This window comes from Palaemon carinicauda, chromosome 4 (assembly GCF_036898095.1).
Source record: "Palaemon carinicauda isolate YSFRI2023 chromosome 4, ASM3689809v2, whole genome shotgun sequence".
NCBI lineage: Eukaryota > Metazoa > Arthropoda > Malacostraca > Decapoda > Palaemonidae > Palaemon > Palaemon carinicauda.
Genome location: NC_090728.1, coordinates 74,335,819 through 74,354,060, shown reverse-complemented (window position 1 = coordinate 74,354,060; position 18,242 = coordinate 74,335,819). Strand labels below are relative to the sequence as shown.

At 42.9% G+C, this 18,242-nt stretch overlaps 1 protein-coding gene across 1 annotated transcript in view; it reads left to right on the top strand.

Moving 5' to 3' along the window:
- Nucleotides 1-18,242, top strand: part of kz (putative ATP-dependent RNA helicase kurz) — a 232,445-nt gene that overhangs the window by 178,552 nt on the left and 35,651 nt on the right. The window lies entirely within an intron of this gene.

Genomic DNA, 18,242 nt, shown 5'->3' with positions numbered 1-18,242 from the left:
ACTACCTGCAAGACATAACACAAAAGAACCTAGATAGCTTCTTGATAGGTCCTGTAGTGACTACAAAAAACATGGTCATTAACACCTCATCTCCCTTTTTGGATAAGTAGCAGTCGGCTGAGGGCACATTACCCAGTTGTAAGGTTAGAATGAATATGCGAGTGACTGGCCTCCTCATCTTTCATTCTCCCCTCTTTTTGGGTTTAGCATCCAAAGTACCCTGCAAGCTAACCTACTCTGACTGCAGGTGGGTACTATTGTCCCTTGCATAACCTGATACACAATATGTTTTTGTTATGTCCCGGACCTCTTGGCGAGGTAAGAGTCAGGCAATACCTCGTGTAAGTGTGGAGCTTAGCTCCTATGTAGTACTTACCTGATGAAGTCATTAGAGATTAATTATCTCACCTTTGCTCAAATTGCTCAGACCGGTGGAATACAAACCTACGCTATTTATTAGGGGTATTACTTTCACCGAAGGACGAGCCATTAAAATTTAGAGAGGGTTAACTACCCATCCTGCTAGTTAGCGCGAGGGGAAGGGAGTAGTTAACTACCCCTCCCACTCACACATCTGTGAATGAGCCCACTTTACTATTGGTTTGGATGGTGAATGGTCGTTGCCGCTCTTCATCCTCAACAAATATTTGAACTGCCATCAATGCTTTTTGTACTCTTTCTGTTTCAGTGTGTTTGTGCTGACTTCTGCCGACCATGCGTACCTGCCCTGGACTTGAAGGCCGGCCCTGCGGTACCTTCATGTCTGCTGAGGACACCGATCCCCACACCTTTTGTCCCTTCTGCAGAGGTCAATGGTGTGATAGTGGTAACAAGTGTAATGAATGTTGGGAGTAGTCTGACACCCAGTGGGAAAGGTTTGGGGGCTGGTGGAAGAAGGAATCTAAGTGAAATTCTTCTTTGAAGTTTTCTTCAAAGCTAGAAAAACTCAAGGTTTCTTCTTCCACTTCCCGACCTTCCTTCGAAGCTCTTGCTCGTTCGGCCTCTTCCAATCAACTGTCAAGTAGTAGCGCAGGCCTTTTAACACCTGGTCAGCCTCGGTCCTCGAGAGACGGTGTCGCTTCTCCTAGCTAAGCGGCCTTGCCTCTCCCCCCCAGGGGAGTCCATGACTTTCTCCCATTTTCCAGGTGTGGTCATCCTTGGGGTTACCGGGTCCGCCCTCCAAGGATAACCTGTTGACACTCCTTCGCCATGGTGCTAGTGTGCAGCTTTCGTCGACATCACAGGTGGATCTTCTCACCTACGTCGAGGTTGTTGTGTCAGAGGTGCCTTCTGCTGCCCATCTTGTCAATGCCCTGCCCCTGTGGACTCTTCCACTGTTGCTGTTGACTGCATTCCCCCCCCCCATGCTGAACATCTTCGAGGGAGAAGCAAAGTCCTTCATCTGTCTCCTGTGAGTGTTTCTACCCCTCGGGGATGTTCACTCATAGAGACTCCTCTTCGGAGGACTGCTGCTGCTAAATGTCAGCTTGCTGATCCACCGGCTCCCAGGGGCATCATCGTTCCCGTCGCGCTCGCCCTCCTCTTCGCCTTAGGGGAAAAAACATCTCTTTGGCTCTTCAGCCTTGTCTGCGCAGCCTTCCTCCGCAGAGGAGCCTCCTCGTCTGTCATCTTCTGGCCGTCGACCTTTGCCTGCTCCTGAACCTTCTTCTAACGAAACTGCCGCTAGTCCTCGGACTTCGCCCTTGGACTCTCCTCTGGATCGTGCGCGATACAGTGGATGTTCGCCCTTCCAAAGGGCACATCAGTGTTCCAGCTCTTCCTACGTGCCGTTTTTCTTTTTGCCGTCCTCCTGACTTACCAACTCCGTTCTTGATTTCTTTTCTGCAACTGCCTGCTCGCCGTGTGGCCTTTACGTTACTCGCCTGCGCGTCATCCTTCTGTGCACCATCCTGTTGAGCGATCATCGCTGACGCTTCATCACCAGCCAATGCGTCATTCGCCAGCGCCCCAGGTTCCTGCGCAGTGCTCTCCTACTCGTCAGCACACTTGTGCTCCTAAGCTGCCAGATCGTACCCCAGCTGCGAGCCAGCGCTTACCAGCGTGCCAGTGCTCACCAGCATCCCAGAGCTCTCCAACACACCAGCGCTCACCAACACGTCAGCACTCGCCAGCGCGTTATCACTCTCCAACGCGCTCCAGCTCGTCCGCTCTCTCCAGTGCGTCAGCGCCCCCAACGCGTCCATAATCTCCAACTCATCAGCGTTTGCTAACTCTCCAGAACACCATCGCTCGCCAGCGCTCACCAGTTTGTAAGCGCGCTCTTGCATGCCAGCGCTCTCCTGTGTGCAAGCGCTCTCTGGCTCACCTGTGCTTGCCAGCGTTTCAGCGCTCTCCGGCTTACATCGCTCTCCTGCGCATCAGCGCTCCCCAGCTCGCCAGAGCTCGCCTTCGCATAGGCAGGTTTCTCCTTTGCTAGCACTGAGCAAACATCATCAGGCAGAACCAGTCTCTCCAACTTCAAGAAAGTTGGGCCATCATGAGAACAGTAAGGAACGGAAAGGTAAGAGTTCTTGCAACAGATCTCCGTCGCCCCATTCCCTTCACCGCAAACGCATTACAGCGCGACCGCCGGTGATAAAGGGAAAGGGCTCAACAGGGGACTTCAAGATCCCGGAGATTCCGACTTCAAAGGCAGACTCACAGTGTCGTCCGGCTCCGGAAGAGACTCCTCAAAGGGAACCTTTGGTCCCTTCTTTCCCTTCAGGGGACCTCTCTTGACAGTGCCAGCATGAGCAAGCAGCCCTGGTTCGGTGCCATGGACAGAGTGGTGGTGCAAGCCTTCGGGGCTGCTTTTTCTTCATGCTCTTCAGCCCTCTTAATGAGAGAATGCCTTGATGAAGTCATTGAGCTTCAGCACGGCATATCATTCCCGTGTTGAAACTTGGTGACGGGCAAAAGGGCTCTCGAACTTGGGGAAATTGCTTCCCCAGTTCTAATCTAAATTTCTCTCTCTCTCATCTTTTTCTTCCTCTTAATATTGCTTTGACCTTCTCCTAATTTTATAAACTCTCTTTCCTGTTACTGCCCTAACTCTGTGAGAAGAATTTCCCTTTATATATGTATACAGTATATGTTATGGAAATATATACATTTATTTATTCATTTTTTCCTATGGCTTGGATGTTTTCTACATTCATTGTAGCCTTGGCATGGATGTTTCTACATCCGTTATTGTTGCCAGCTTCGATGAATGTCAGGTGTCACTGTTGGGAGGTATTTACATTCAAAGCTATACGTGAGAGTATTGGATGATATCAGCCATCCCGAAGATAGTATGGACCTTTTTGGCCGAACTATTCTCAAGTGTTGGGTCTTCGGAATCCAGGGGGATCCAATGCTTGAGGTAGGACTCTCGGCTTTTGGCCAGAAGGCCATCATTACAGATATAGGGAGGATGATTCCTTAGTTTCTTGGTCTCAGTCCTAACAGGTGCGTTCAGCTTACACCTGTGCCTCTATATCTGTTTTGGTGCTATCCTTCGGGTAGGGTATGGAGTGGACCATCTGGGAAGTATACTCTCATCGTGCCAATAGTGGAGAAATCAAATTTCCTTTCCAACATGTGATGTCTTAGTATTTTCGAGCAGGTGAATCAAACTCATCTTTTTTTATCGCAACACTTATGGATTCTTCAAACAACGGATCCCATCCCCTGGATACGCGGACTCTTCCCCGGCACTGTTGACGACCTCTGGCAAGTCTATTAAGGAAAATTCTGTTGATGACCTCGGAACTGAAAAGGACCATTCTACTGATATTCCAAAATTGAGTAATTTGGGTAACACGAGGTAACTTTGAATCCTTCATATTACCCAAATTTCAGTAGACACAAATTATGATAACCTATATAAAGCATTTGAGTGCTATGGATGTATAAAAGAAATAAGGATGAAACTTGATGATGATAAATGGGATTCATGGATATTTTACAGTAGTCATGATGAAGCATTTAAAGCAATAAGTAACATTGATAATATTGAAATTAATCACTTGAATGTAGAGGCTGCTCTCTGCAATAAGGTACCAAAGGATTTAGATGTATATAGGCCTGCCAACTGGTTTTAAAAAGAGCCAAAGAAAGCCAAATGTGGCTTGTAGCTGAATCAAAGGGGGTTACAGTGAATTATTTTAAAATATGCAAATTAATTCAGAAAAAAAGTAGGAACTATTGCACTGAGAGATATATCTCGTTTTGGAAAAAATAGTTTCCTTATCCATCCCAAATTGAGCACACAATCTGTAATACTGTCCAACCTAAATACAACTAACGATGATATTAAGTTAGATGGCAAACCCCACCTTAATTTTAGTTATGGAAGGGGGTTAGTTTTTAACAGAGATCTGTATGAATTTACAGAGGAGGAGATACTGGCCATGTTTTCCACTAAATATATGGAAAGTGCATAAGATAAGTGGAACATCAATGCTTATACTTACTTTCCAGGATGCTGATGTACTTTTCCATATTACTATTGAAAAGGAAATAATTAAAGTTGAAAAGGAAATAATTAAAGTACGACCATTCAAGCAGAAGCCACTGCAGTGTTTTAAGGTTTGCAAAAATGGGGAAATATGTGGTATTTGCTCCAAATCTTACCATGGAGAATGTGCACTTGGAGAGAGGTGTTCAAATTGCAACTCGAATCATAAATCCACAGACCAGAGCTGCGAGCTGTATAAGTTGGAAGAAGCTGCCCTTAACAAATCTAGTTTGGAACATTTAAGTGTGGGACATGCCAAAAGACTATGCTAAGGCATTAAAATCAAACCCACCTAGTACTGCCAATAGCTCTAGAAAAAGAAATATACCCTCTGATAAAATGTCAAATGACGAGGTAAGCATATTACCTCCTGAGGCTTTACCACAGTGTATTAACACTAGGGCATTGCCCATTTCTGTACAGCCTTTGTTCTCCATTACAAAAACTAGTACAAACCTTTCTTAGACCATGTCCTTGCCTGATTTGATGGAGGTTCCACTTGAGACCAACTTACCTGATGCACTTGTAGTGGGAAAGGTGCAAAAACCTAGAATCCCACCATCTAATTATTGTAAAAGAGAGAGACCCCCGTCTCTCCCACCCCCCTCCATTAGAAACATTAAAAGTTATGACCTCAAATAAATTTGATGTTTTGTGTGTTGATGTTTCCAATGAACCAGAAGATAAACTGAATAAATCAGAAATTCAAGTTGAGGTCCACCATCTGCCTCAACAAATAGATCAAAAGGACACAAAGAAAAACACAAAAGTAAAACCCAATATATCAAGACCATCTCTGAAGAAACCTACAGGTAATAGTGTTAGGTTTAAAAATGCTAATGGGAAGACCTCATCCAAGATTTCTTCCAGAAATCATCCATAGTTTTCTCCATTTTCCAATAGAATTGTCAGGGTTTAAGGGCCAAATATGAAGAACTTAAGATCCTAATTCATGAACATTCCCCCATAATTGTGTGTCTACATGAAAGTAAGCTTGATGCTAACACTCCTAGTCCTCAAGAGTATGTTAACTATAGAACACCATATAATCAACAAGCAGGGAGCCATGGCAGAAGTCTCATGTACGTTCATCGAGATGTTCCCCAAACACCTTTCTCTATTCGTACACCCCTGCAGGCAGTGGGTGTACAAATTGATATATGGAGAAAATATACAATATGCTCCCTGTACTTACCTCCAAATGATAATATATTATACCCCAAATGATAATATATTATATGATGATTTAGTAGAGGTCATTCAACAACTCCCTCAACCTTTTCTCTGTCTGGGAGATATGAATGGTAGACATCCTTTATGGGGTGATGTTTTGGCAAACACAAGGGGCAATATTATCTCATCAATTGTGGAGAATGAGCATGTCGGACTCCTTAATACAGGAGAGCTCACGCACTTCCATGTTCAGACAGGTACCTCGTCATACATTGACCTTTCAATTACAAGCTCTAGCTACCTTCTTGATTTCGATTGGAGGACATTAGATGATTGGCATACCAGTGATCATGCACCAATCATTATAAACACCAACAAGGGTCTGCCTTTACAAAGATCGCTACGATGGATTCTTGCCAAGGCAGACTGGGTTAAATTTTTTGAGCCAAGTGAAATTGAGGGGAGTGCAGAACAGTTTGAAAGTATTGATGATGCCATAGACCTACTGAATGGAACTCTCCATACAGCAGGAATCAATTCGATTAAAAAAAACCACAGGATTATTCGAACGATGACCAGTCCCGTGGTGGTCATCAGAACTAACAGCCTTATACAGAGCCACCAGAAAATCTCTGACTAGATTGCGTAGTCGCCGTACTGATGAAAATTTGATAACATACAAAAAGTGTAGAGCACGGTTCCGTCGTGCCATGAAAGAAGCTAGACGCCAGTCTTGGGCGTCTTTTGTTTCCTCCATTAACAGTAGAACACCAACATCTTCTGTGTGGAGGAAAATAAAAAAGATAGTAGGCAAATTTACCCCAAACCCATCACCAGTGTTGAAGGTGAACGGTCAGTATGTGACAGAAGCAAATGATGTTAGCAATGCCCTGGCTGATAATTTTTCAAATGTATCATGCAAGTGTGTAGCAGCTCCTGGTCACCAGTATAAGAGCATTGAAGAAAATAAGATTTTAAATATTACAACAGGAAGGGAAGAATTTTATAATTCTCCTTTTACAGAAAGAGAACTTGTTTCTGCACTTGCTACTTGTAATGATACAGCCCCTGGACCTGATGGAATTTCATATGCAATGATTCAGCATGTATCTTTTAATACAAAGTTATTTATTTTAAGCATTATTAATAGAATATGGCGTGATCATAATTACCCAAGTGTTTGGGAACTAGCCATTATTTTAGCCTTTTTAAAACCCGGTAAGGACAAGTTTTTAGCAGCAAACTATTGACCTATTGCATTGACATCTTGTTTATGTAAAATCATGGAGATGATGTTCAATGCAAGGCTGATGTGGTACCTTGAAAAGAAGGGTATTTTATCACCCATTTAATGTGGATTCAGAAAAATACACTCGACAACTGATGTGTTGATACGACTAGAGTCTTCTATTTGTGAAGCCTTTGCTTCTAAACAGCACCATGTGACAGTCTTTTTTTACCTTGAAAAGGGTGATACCACATGGAGATATGGTATACTTAAAAAAATCATGAATTGAGATTAAGAGGGGAGTTAGCACTATTTATTCAGTCATTTCTTTCACATAGAGTTTTTCAATTGAGAGTGGGGGAAACTATCAGAGAGTAAATGTCAGGAAGAAGGAGTTCCTCAGGGTAGTGTGCTGAATGTAACCCTGTTTGCACTAGCAATTAATGGGATATCCTCAGTCATTCCCAGGGATGTTCTCTCAACATTATTTGTGGATGATCTCTCAATATCATTTGCTGGAGCTAGAATGGCAATGGTTGAGAGAAAAATACAACTCTCTATTGACAAAATTATCCAGTGGGCCGGTATGAATGGATTTATGTTCTTGAGAAGTAAAACTACTATTGTCCATTTTTGTTGTATCCGGGGATTACATCCAGACCCGGGTATATACATTAAAGGTTAACAGATCCCATGTGTAAGTGAAGCTAAATTTTAAGGTTTGATATTTAATTGTAGGCTTACATGGGTTTCTCACTTAAAAGCATTAAAAGCTAAAAGTCTCGAGGCTCTGAATATTTCAAAAGTATTGCCCCATACATCATGGGGGCAGACTGCAATACTATTTTAGAATTATACAAGGCCTTGATTTTTTCTAAAATTAGTTATGGATGTGAAATATACTCCTCAGACACCCCAAGCCGGTTAAAGATATTAGATTCAATACATCATGCTGGTATTAGATTCTCCACAGGAGCATTTAGAACCTCACCTATGCCAAGTCTCCTTGTTGTTGCTGGAGAGTTACCTCTAGACCTTCACCAAATGTCTTCTATTATTTGGTATTGGTTTAGATTGCAAAGACTACCTAATTCTTTAGCCTTTCAGACTGCAAGCCTTGTAAGGCACTCAACATACTTTGAGTTGCACCCAAAATCTCCTCAACCTTATGGCTTTCTTGTGAAACAATTATTAAACAGTCTTAATATAATTAGAATTAAGGTGCTTCCATTTAAGGTATCATCAATGCCTCCATGGAAATTACCAGAGGTATTTTTTTGTAAATACTTTATTGGAGTTAAGAAGAATATGACCGACTTAGAATCTAGGTCTCTTTTTATGGAACATGTTGTAGTACTTAGGGGATTGACTTTTATATATACTGATGGCTCCAAATCTGATGCTGGTGTTGAATTTGGAGTACATAGTAATGGTTTTAATTGTAGAGATGCACTTCCTCTAACAGCTTCTATATTTACTGCCGAACAGAATGGTATACTAACCGCTATTGAGAAAATAGCGTTGGAATAGGAGGGTAATTTTACAATTTTTAGTGATGCAAGGAGTGTCCTACAAGCTTTAGAAGTTTTTAATTCTAGTAAGAGTCTAGTTTTAAAGATTTTAGAATGGCTTTTTATTATTGGACGGAGAGGTATAATGGTTCAATTTTGTTGGGTTCCAGCATATGTGGGTATGTCTGGGAATAAGAAGGCAGATTTACTGGCGAAGAATGCTGCATCCGAGTTGCTACCAAGAAGGTATCCCATTCCCTGTAATGATTTCCTACCTAACATCAAGAAATTGTTTTGTAATAAATGGCAACAGCACTGGGATAGTCTAGATGGCAATAAAATGAGAGAAGTAACAAATGTCATATCTCCTTGGAGGTATAAGATGATGCCCCGAAAATGGGAGGCTCGAGGTGAGGATGGCATGTTCATCCTTGCCAAGATTCTTGGACATGATATGTCCTACTATGCGAGCGGCATTTCTAGATTTATTTCAGAAGCAGGTCTTCTGATAACTATTTAACTTCTATAATGACATTCAACTTATATGGTTCTAATTGAATATTTTATTAATTTTTATATAAAATAAATATTGGCGTCAATGACCTTATATGTCAGGATGCCTGAAAACTTTAAATCAATCAATCAATCATGCTCTTTAGAGGCCTCTGCAGCCCCTCAACATCCGTCTGCACCAGCAGAGTCTCGACTGCTTCATCCCTGAAGAGGAAAAAGGAGTCTTGGATGCTGTTACATCACCTAGAGTAAAGCCGAGTCCTTCTAGGCCAATCCTCCCTGGTACTCCTCCCAGACACTCTCCCGACTCACCTCTGCCGAGGGAGCCTCACGAGGGGCAGACATCCTTTCTTCCATCTTTGGAGGAAATCTCCCCTCATTTGAAGAGCTCTCCACCTCTGGTAGGAACCAGGAAGGATAGTACCAACAAGCCTTCGATGTTAGAGTTCTACCTTCTTCCCAGCAGGGAGTTGAAGTGTGTATGGTAACACTTGGTTTAGTTGCTTGTGTTCATACTGTTATCTGAAAACAATCTATCTTGTGTTCATACTGTTATCTGAAAACAATCTAACTACTCTTCTGTAAATATCCAATCTATTGTAACATTACTCAAATGATATTTATCTCTTTGTTTACTATAACTATAAAACTGTAAATATGTTAGTGTATATAGAGTTTCTAAAGGAATAGAAATGAAGCACAGCACGCAGTTTCCAGAGTTTTATATTTCTATCAAAGGAAATCAACATGGTGGCAGCGGTTATTTAAAGAATCTAAAAAAAACAAAAAAAAAAGAAGTGTTACAGAACATATTTTTCTGAAGAAAATGGCTGAATCTGTGTTTTGTTTGCCTCCATCACTAGACCCCTTGGATGAAAATCTTGCTGATACTTTAAAAAAATGGAGGAGACAAGTGAACATCTACATGACAGCAAGCGGAGCTATTTCTAAATCCAAGAAGAGAAGGGTTGCTATTATTCTGCATTGCACAGGTCCACAAATGGTAGAAATATTTGACCAGTTTTATTTTGAAACAGAGGAACAGAAAGATAATCCTGATGATGTAAGTAGGAGATTAGAAGAGTATTGTTGTCCTCATACCAGTGAAGTGTTACAGTCCTTCAGGTTTTGGAAAACTGCATACAAACAGCCATTTAATTCATTTTTGATAGAACTCAAGGTTCAGTCCGATAAATATAATGTTCAAGAAAAAGAGCGAATGATAAGGGATAAAATTGTGTTTTCAGTGACAGGGAAACTACAGGAGCTGCTACTTCAAGAGAGAAACTTAAATTTAGAAAAAGCTGTCTAGATATGTTTGGCTTATGAAGCAACAGTTAATTGTGCTAAAGAGATGTGCAAAGTTGGTTCTGAAAATGTTAAGGTGAACAATTAGAGAACCAAAACTACAGATGGTTCCTTTAATAAAGATCTTACCGACTCAAAAAATACGGACAGGTATGCCGTGAAGTGTCGATTTTGTGGGTATAAGCATGAATTTGAAAAATCAAAATGCCCAGCACATGGAAAAGTCTGTGAAGCATGTAAAGGAAGAAACCATTTCAAGGCTGTGTGTAAGAAAACAGTTAAAATTGTTAAAGAGAAGAACGAAGAGGCAGATGAAGGCTACGATCATTACATGTGGATGACACCGGTTGCAATGAAAAATTTAAATAGATTAACTGCATTACTAATTGTAAATGATACCGAGGTTAGATTTCATTTGGATACGGGTGCTGACGGGAATGCAATATGTCAAAGGTATGTGAAAAGGGATCAAGTGCGACCAACGTCTGTGAAACTTGCCGTGTTGAATAAATCCAAGCTTTCGCCCATTGGCGAGACGACATTGAATGTGAAGAACCCCAAAAATGATGAGATTAAAAGTGTAACCTTCATTATGGTTTCAAATGACCGAATGTGTTAACTTAGCTCAAAGATATGTCAAGAGATGGGATTTGTGTTTGTCAATGATAAAGCTTTTGTATCAAAAATTGACATAGACCATGAGATGAGCAACCTTGGTGACCTGTGAGAAGCTAAACTTAATGTAGATTCTACATTACAAGCAAGAATACTATCTTGCCAACATTTACCCATTGCATTGAAATCAAAGGCTCAAATAGAGTTACACACTCTTGTGAAAAGAGGAGTTTTGATTCCGGAAACTGAACCAACTGAATGGGTTAGTCAAATGGCAGTCGTTCAAAAAACAATTGGAAAGTTAAGAATATGTGTCGATCCTCAGCCACTCAACAAAGCTCTTGAAAGGGAATATTACAAATTATCAATTTTGGAGGATATACTGCCAAGTTTATAACATGCCAAGATATTTAGCAAACTGGATGTCCAAGAGGCATTTTGTTATATAAGAATGGATGAAGAATCTAGCAAGTTAACAATAATGATTACCCCTTTGGTAGATATCGATGGGCTCGTCTACTTTCGGGCTGAAGGTGAGCAGTGAAATATTCCAGCAAAAATTAAATGAGGCATTGGAGGGCCTTCAGGGTGTATACTGTGTAGCTGATGATATTGTGGTTATTGGTTTTGGAAATGAGGAACACGACGCAATGCGTGATCATGAACAAAATCTTCAGTCACTACTGAATTGTCAAGAAAATAAGTTCAAACTAAATGAAGAGAAATCTGTTTATAGAAAAAAGGATATCACGTTCATGGGGCATCGTTTAACATCATCAAGTGTGATGGTTGATGAAAATAAGGTAAAGGCCATTAAAGAAATGCCTGCCTCTACCAATATTTCAGGAATTCGGAGGTTTTATGGAATGGTGCAATATCTATCAAGGCTTTTACCCAATCTGGCTGATGATTTAGAACCTATCCGAGAACTGACAAGAAAGAATACTAAGTTTGAATGGAATGATGAGTACACTCGCGCTTTCTCAGTAATCAAAGAAAAGGTGACCTGTGCACCAGTTCTAGCTTATTTTGATCAAAGTAAGGAGCTTGTATTACAGGTTGACGGCAGCAAGGATGGTATTGGTGCAGTCATTATGCAGGAGGAACGTCCAATAGAATACGTATCAAGGACCTTAGCTAGAAATGAACGCAACTGGGCTCAGATTGAAAAGGAAGTTCTTGCTTTGCTTTTTTGTTTAGAGGGATTTGACTAGTAAACATTTGGGCGACATGTTATTGTTCATAATGACCATAAGCCTCTTGCCTCGATTCTCGAAAAACCATTAAGTCAAGCTCCAATGCGTTTACAAGTTTTAATGATGAGGTTGAACCGGTACGACATCGAATATCGGTACAAAAGCGGAAAAAGCTTATTGTTAGCCGATACCCTTAGCAGGGCCTGCCCCAAAGAGGAAAATAGAGAGACACTAGTAAGGATGATAGATTCACTGAAAAATTACCCCGATTCAATTTTAAAGGAAGTAAGAGATGCAACCACAAACAACGAAGAGCTGCAAGAATTATTGTCTGTAATCAAGGAAGGATGGGCTGATTGCAAAGACAAAATTCCGGAAGTATTAAAGCCTTACTTCGATTTTAGAGATTCCTTGAGTTACCAAGACGGCAAATTCTAAAGGGAACTCGTATACTGATTCCTAGTAAACTGCGAAATTCAATCAATTCAAGCTTCATGCTGCTCATCTTGGTTATGATAGAAAGATGTGATGAGCAAGAGATGCAATATTCTGGCCAGGGATGTTGAAAGAAAGAAAGCAAATGGTCAATTCATGTGACATTTGCCAGCAGTATAAACCTAGAAACCAGAAGGAATCATTGATGGATGTTGATGACGGAGGCCGGCCCTGGAATAAAATTGGAGTAGATTTGTTTGAGATTTCTGGAAGAAATTATTTACTCATCGTTGATTATTATTCTTCATTCACTGAAGTAGATTTTCTAATGTCAACAACTTCAAATCATGTGATATCGTTAATCAAGAAGATATGTGTTAGATACGGTATTCCTACCCAATTAGTGTTCGATGGAGGACCACAATTCAGTTCGTTTCAGTTTAAATTTTTTGTTAAAGACTGGGGTATAGAACACATGATGTCTCCGGGACATCCTCAAGGAAATGGGAAGGCTGAAGCGGCAGTTAAAATAGTAAAAAAATTTGATGAAAAAGACGCATGCAGATGGAAAAGATCAATATTTGGCATTATTAGAGTTGAGAAATACACCACGTCAAGAGTCTAACCTCAGTCCAGCTCAGATGATGTTTGGACGTAAATTACGCTCTATAATTCCTGAAATTATGAACAGTGACAGTCCAATTTCTCAAAAGAGGGAAACCCGGAGAGAATCCATAAAGAAATATGATAAAACTGCAAGAGACATGACACCATTAAGCGAGGGGCAACCTGTATATTATCAAAATCCAGAGAAGATGGGTTGGGAAAAAGGGCTCATTAGCCATGCACAAGGAAACCGATCCTATATAATTGAAGGAAAGGAAGGTGGAATTTATAGATGAAATAGAATTCATATCAGTCCAACTACACAGGATTCATCGGCAATACCAGAAATTGAAGAAGCTAGTAAATCGAGGGAAACCAATGTTAATGGTGAACAAACAAGCTATCCTCCTATTTGTGACATGCCTAAATTGCCAAGAAGATCAGCTCATCTGCAAGAAAAGATGAAGGGCGAATAATCTATTGGTTTTATTTTTTATTGTTGACAATGTATCTTTCTTGTTCCTTATTTTATGTTGTATCATTTTGTTTAGTTTTCTTATTTTTGTCAAAATCCAAAGAAAGGGGGATGTTTATGGTAACTACTTGTTTAGTTTTTTGTGTACATACTGTTATCTGAAAACAATCTAATTACCCTACTGTAAATATCCAATCTATTGTAACATTACCCATATGACATTTATCTTTTGTTTACTATAACTATAAAATTGTAATTAAGTTAGTCAGTTTATATAGATTCTAAAGGAATAGGAATAAAGCACAGAATGCAGTTTCTGTAGTTTTATATTTCTACCAAAGGAAATCAACAGAAGTACTCTTAAGACTTCCAAAGTCCTCTACGAGGAACTTCACGGCCCACCCCGAGATGAGCTCTCATGGGTGGAGGGAGGAGACTTCGCTGCCAGTCCCACCTCATAGGGGTAGCAGAAAGGGTCAGAACAAGTCTTTTGACAAGTTCTAACTGTTATCAGGGTTCTCAATGGTTTTGCTGACACAGAGATACCCCCCACCCCCCGAGAGAACAAAGATACTGTTCTAGATCATGTCTTTGGCAATCAGAAGCTTTCTGAGGCCAGTGCAGCCTTGCCCTGGTCCCAGGGGCTGAAGAGTGCCAGGGCTAAGATCACCCTACAGCTCTCTGACTTCTCTCAGCCTTCGGGCTCTCCTGCCAAGCTCCTCCCACCTCCTCGAGTCCAGCTATGGAGGTACTATGAGGTCTTGGACGAGCTTTGTCCAGCCTTTCCACTCCACTCTTTGGAAGAGCTAACCAAGGGGGTCTCTATAGAGAGAGACTCCAATTGTCAGGTCTCTTTCTCAGCAGCAGAGATCATCAATCAGCAGAAGGTTGTGAAGTATGCCATGCAGGCTACTTCATGGCTTGATCTTTAGTTGGGGAGCCTGGGAATCCTAGTTACGGACCAAGGATTTTTCCAAAGAAAGTACCAGGAAGGCTATGGAAACCTTCCTTCTCTCAGGCACTTGCACCATCGAGTTTATTGCTCACCAAGTCTCAAACTTGTGGGCAAACATCATCTTGAAACGTCGTGATAAAGTGTCTGAGAGATTCCATCAGCAGGTCCCTAATGCAGAGTTCGCTAGGCTCAGGAAATCCTCTCTAGAAGGATACTCTCTTATTGAGCTGAAGGACGCAGAGCAGGCTGCTGAGAGATGGAGGAAGTCTCACAAGGACTCTCTCCTCCATAGGGCTTTGACATCCAGGCCCTATAAACCACCAGCTCCTCAGCAGTCTAACCCAGCCTAGACCTCGACGAGCAAAACGACAGTAAAGCAGGTAGTGTCTAAGAAGCCCTCTCCGGCCAAGGACAGGGAAAGCACAATGTCCTCCAGGGGAGGAAAATGTCCTAGAGAGAGCGGCCATGGCCGTAAACGCTAGGATAGGCACTCCCCCTGCTTGTCCACCACTTGGGGGATGCCTGCAAAGTTGCTTAAACAGGTGGAAGCAACTCGGGGCTGAACCCTGGACAGTGTCCGTGATTTGCTAAGGGCATCGCGTCCCGTTCACGTCATCTCTCCCTCCCCTGATCAGGAATGCAGTGTTGATAGACTCCTTTGTGATGGGATTAGCAAAGGGGCTAGCCCTCTGGGCAGAGGTCCAGACCATGTTGGAGAAGGGCGCTCCCAAGTAGGTCCTCGACGGGTCGCCAGGCTTCTTCAGTCGAATCATTCTTGTGAAAAAGGCGTGTGGAGGCTGGAGACCAGTCATCGACCTCTCGGCTCTGAACGAGTTTGTCAAACAAACTACGTTCAGCATGGAGATGGCAGACGAGGTCAGGTAAGCGGTAAGACCACAGGACGCATAGTTTCAGATCCCAATTCATCCGTCTTAAGGAAGTACTTAAGATTCAGCCTGTTCAACAGGAAATACCAGTTCAAGGTGCTGTGCTTCGGTCTTTCCACAACACCCCAAGTCTTCACCAGTGTGTTCGCCCTAGTGTCATCTATGACAAACAGGATCGGCATCCGTCTCCTCCGTTATCTGGACGACTGGCTAATCCTAGCAGACTCAGTGTCAACCCTTCTTCAACACCGAGACAAACTTATAAGACTTTGCCAAGATCTGGGGATCATGGTAAATCTCAAGAAGTCTTTCCTGCTTCCTATGCAAAGACTGGTATACCTAGGCATGATTTTAGACACCAATCTCCACAAGGCCTTCCCAACAGACGACAGGATAATGAGGCTGAGAAAGGTCACAAGACCTTTTCTCAGAAGAGAAGAACTTCCAGCTCAGATGTGGCTGTCTCCTTGGGCACCTATCATCTCTGGCTTGTCTAGTTCCCAACAGCCACCTCAGTACTTTATCTCTCCAGTAGCAGCTCCAGTTCATGTGGAATCAAGCCTTCGACTCCCCGGTCACCCTGATCCCCATGGGACCAGCAGAACAGCAGAACAGACAGACCTCGAATGGTAAGTGTCAGACGAGAATCTGTGGAAGGGCGTAGTTGTTCTTGTCCTCCCCCAGATTTGATGCTGTTATCAGACTTCAAAAAGAAGGGTGGTGCCCCACGTGCTGCACCACACGATCTCAGGCCTCTGGTAAAGATTCAGAAAAATACCTCCACATAAATCTCATAGAGATGAAGGCCGTCTTTCTGGCCCTTCAATAGTTCCATGAGTTCCTGTTGGGCCACTCAGTGGTTGTGATAAGCGACAACACCACGGTAGTGGCTTACACCAACAAACAAGGAGGTACTTTTTCACAGTCCCAATCCCAGCTAGCAGTAGAGATACTGAGATGGGCCGAGAATCACTCGATACCACTATCGGCACACTTCATTCCAGGCAAGAGGAATGTGCTCGCCGACAACCTGAGCAGAGCATCTCAGATAGTGAGTAACGAGTGGTCTTTGGGTCATCTAGTAGCCAACAAAGTCCTCTTGACTGTGGGGTTCTCTGATTGTGGATCTCTACGCAACAGCCCTGAACTTCAGGTTCCCGTTGTACTGTTACCCAGTCCCAGACCCCAAGGCTCTCTGGCAAGAGGCATTCCAACAACGTTGGTACAACATCGACATTTACGCCTTCCCCCCCATTCTTTCTGATGAGGAGGGTGCTCAACAAGGTCAGAACATCGGTCAATCTCTCAATGGCCCTCATAGATCCACTATGGCATGGAATGGTTTCCGGACCTTCTGCAATTCCTGACGCAGTCTCCAAGAGAACTCAATCCACGACACGATCTACTCAGACAACCACATGCCAACATCTTCCACAAGGCCGTGGTTTCTCAACGACTTCACGCCTGGAGACGACTATTCAGTATCTTCTCACTCAGAGAGGATTTTCGCAACAAGTTTCGAGCAGGATGTCTAGATACCTGCGGAAATCATCAGCAGCAGTCTACCAAGCAAAGTGGAACGTCTTCTGTGGCTGGTGTCGTGGAAGGGGTATCTTTCCTCTCGATGCCACTTCCAGCAATAGCGGAGTTCTTTGTGTATTCTTGGGAAGAAATGTGCCTTTCAGTCTCAGCGGTAAAAACGTATCGCTCAGCCTTAAGCCTTGCCCTTAGTCTGAACAGAATGGACACTCCTTCATCGCTAGAACTTTCCTTACTCATACAGAGTAACGAACTTCCTGTCCTCAGTCGGGAGAGACCTCCCTATGAACCTGACTTGGAAGACGGTGTTCCTGCTAGCTTTGGCCTTAGCCAAATAAGTGGGTGAACTTCAGGGTCTCTCATACAACATCGCCCATTCAAGGGGAGGGGAAGAGGTAACCTTCCACTTCATCCCTGAGTTTGTTGCTAAGACACAGAATCTGTGGGTGCCGGATCCCCGGTTCTACTCCTTCCAGATTTCGAGTCGCTACTCTGTAACAGATGACCCTGATCATCTCCTTCTCTGTCCAGTGAGAAGTGTGAGGCTTTACCTCAAAAGAACAGCACCAGCCTGTCCCCCTGTGCCTTCACTTTTTGTCAGCACTGGGAGGAACACGAGGAGGTTCACCAAGAATACCATATCTGCTTGGATTCGCAGGGTCATAGATCATCCCCTGAATCCAGACCCCCCTCCTTCACATCGCCCCTGAACCCACGATGTCAGAGGCATAGCTACGTCCCTGGCCTTCAAGAGAAACTTCTCAGTGACGCAGGTTCTACAGGCTGGGGTGTGGAAACGTCAAAATACATTCACAGCCCACTACCTGCAAGACGTCACCCACAGGAGGCTCTATACGTTCTCTATCGGCCCTATGGCGGCTGCACAACAGCTGGTATAATACCTCAGGCTCCTTATTGGACAAGTAGCAGAAGGTTGAGGGCGCTGTTACTCGGTTTTAGTCTGCGGGAATGAAAAGGTATGACTGGTCATATTCTTTTCTTCATCCTCCCCTCTCTTGTGGAAAGCAGCAGCCTGGGTTCACTGCACAAGCTGACCTAAAACCACTGCATGTAAGCCAGGCTTCTGTGTGTACCTAGTATTATGTCAGTACTGTTGTGTCCCCATACCCTGGCGAGGTGGTATTGGGAAAGTCTTGGTTACAACAGTTTTCCTGCAAAGACTGAATAACTTTTACCTTGACAGTCACACTGCTTATCTCAACACACAGCTTATATATGCCACGGTGCGAACCTTGCGTAGAAAGGTTTAGTGAGGTGCAGGGACTTCTTATATTTGGTA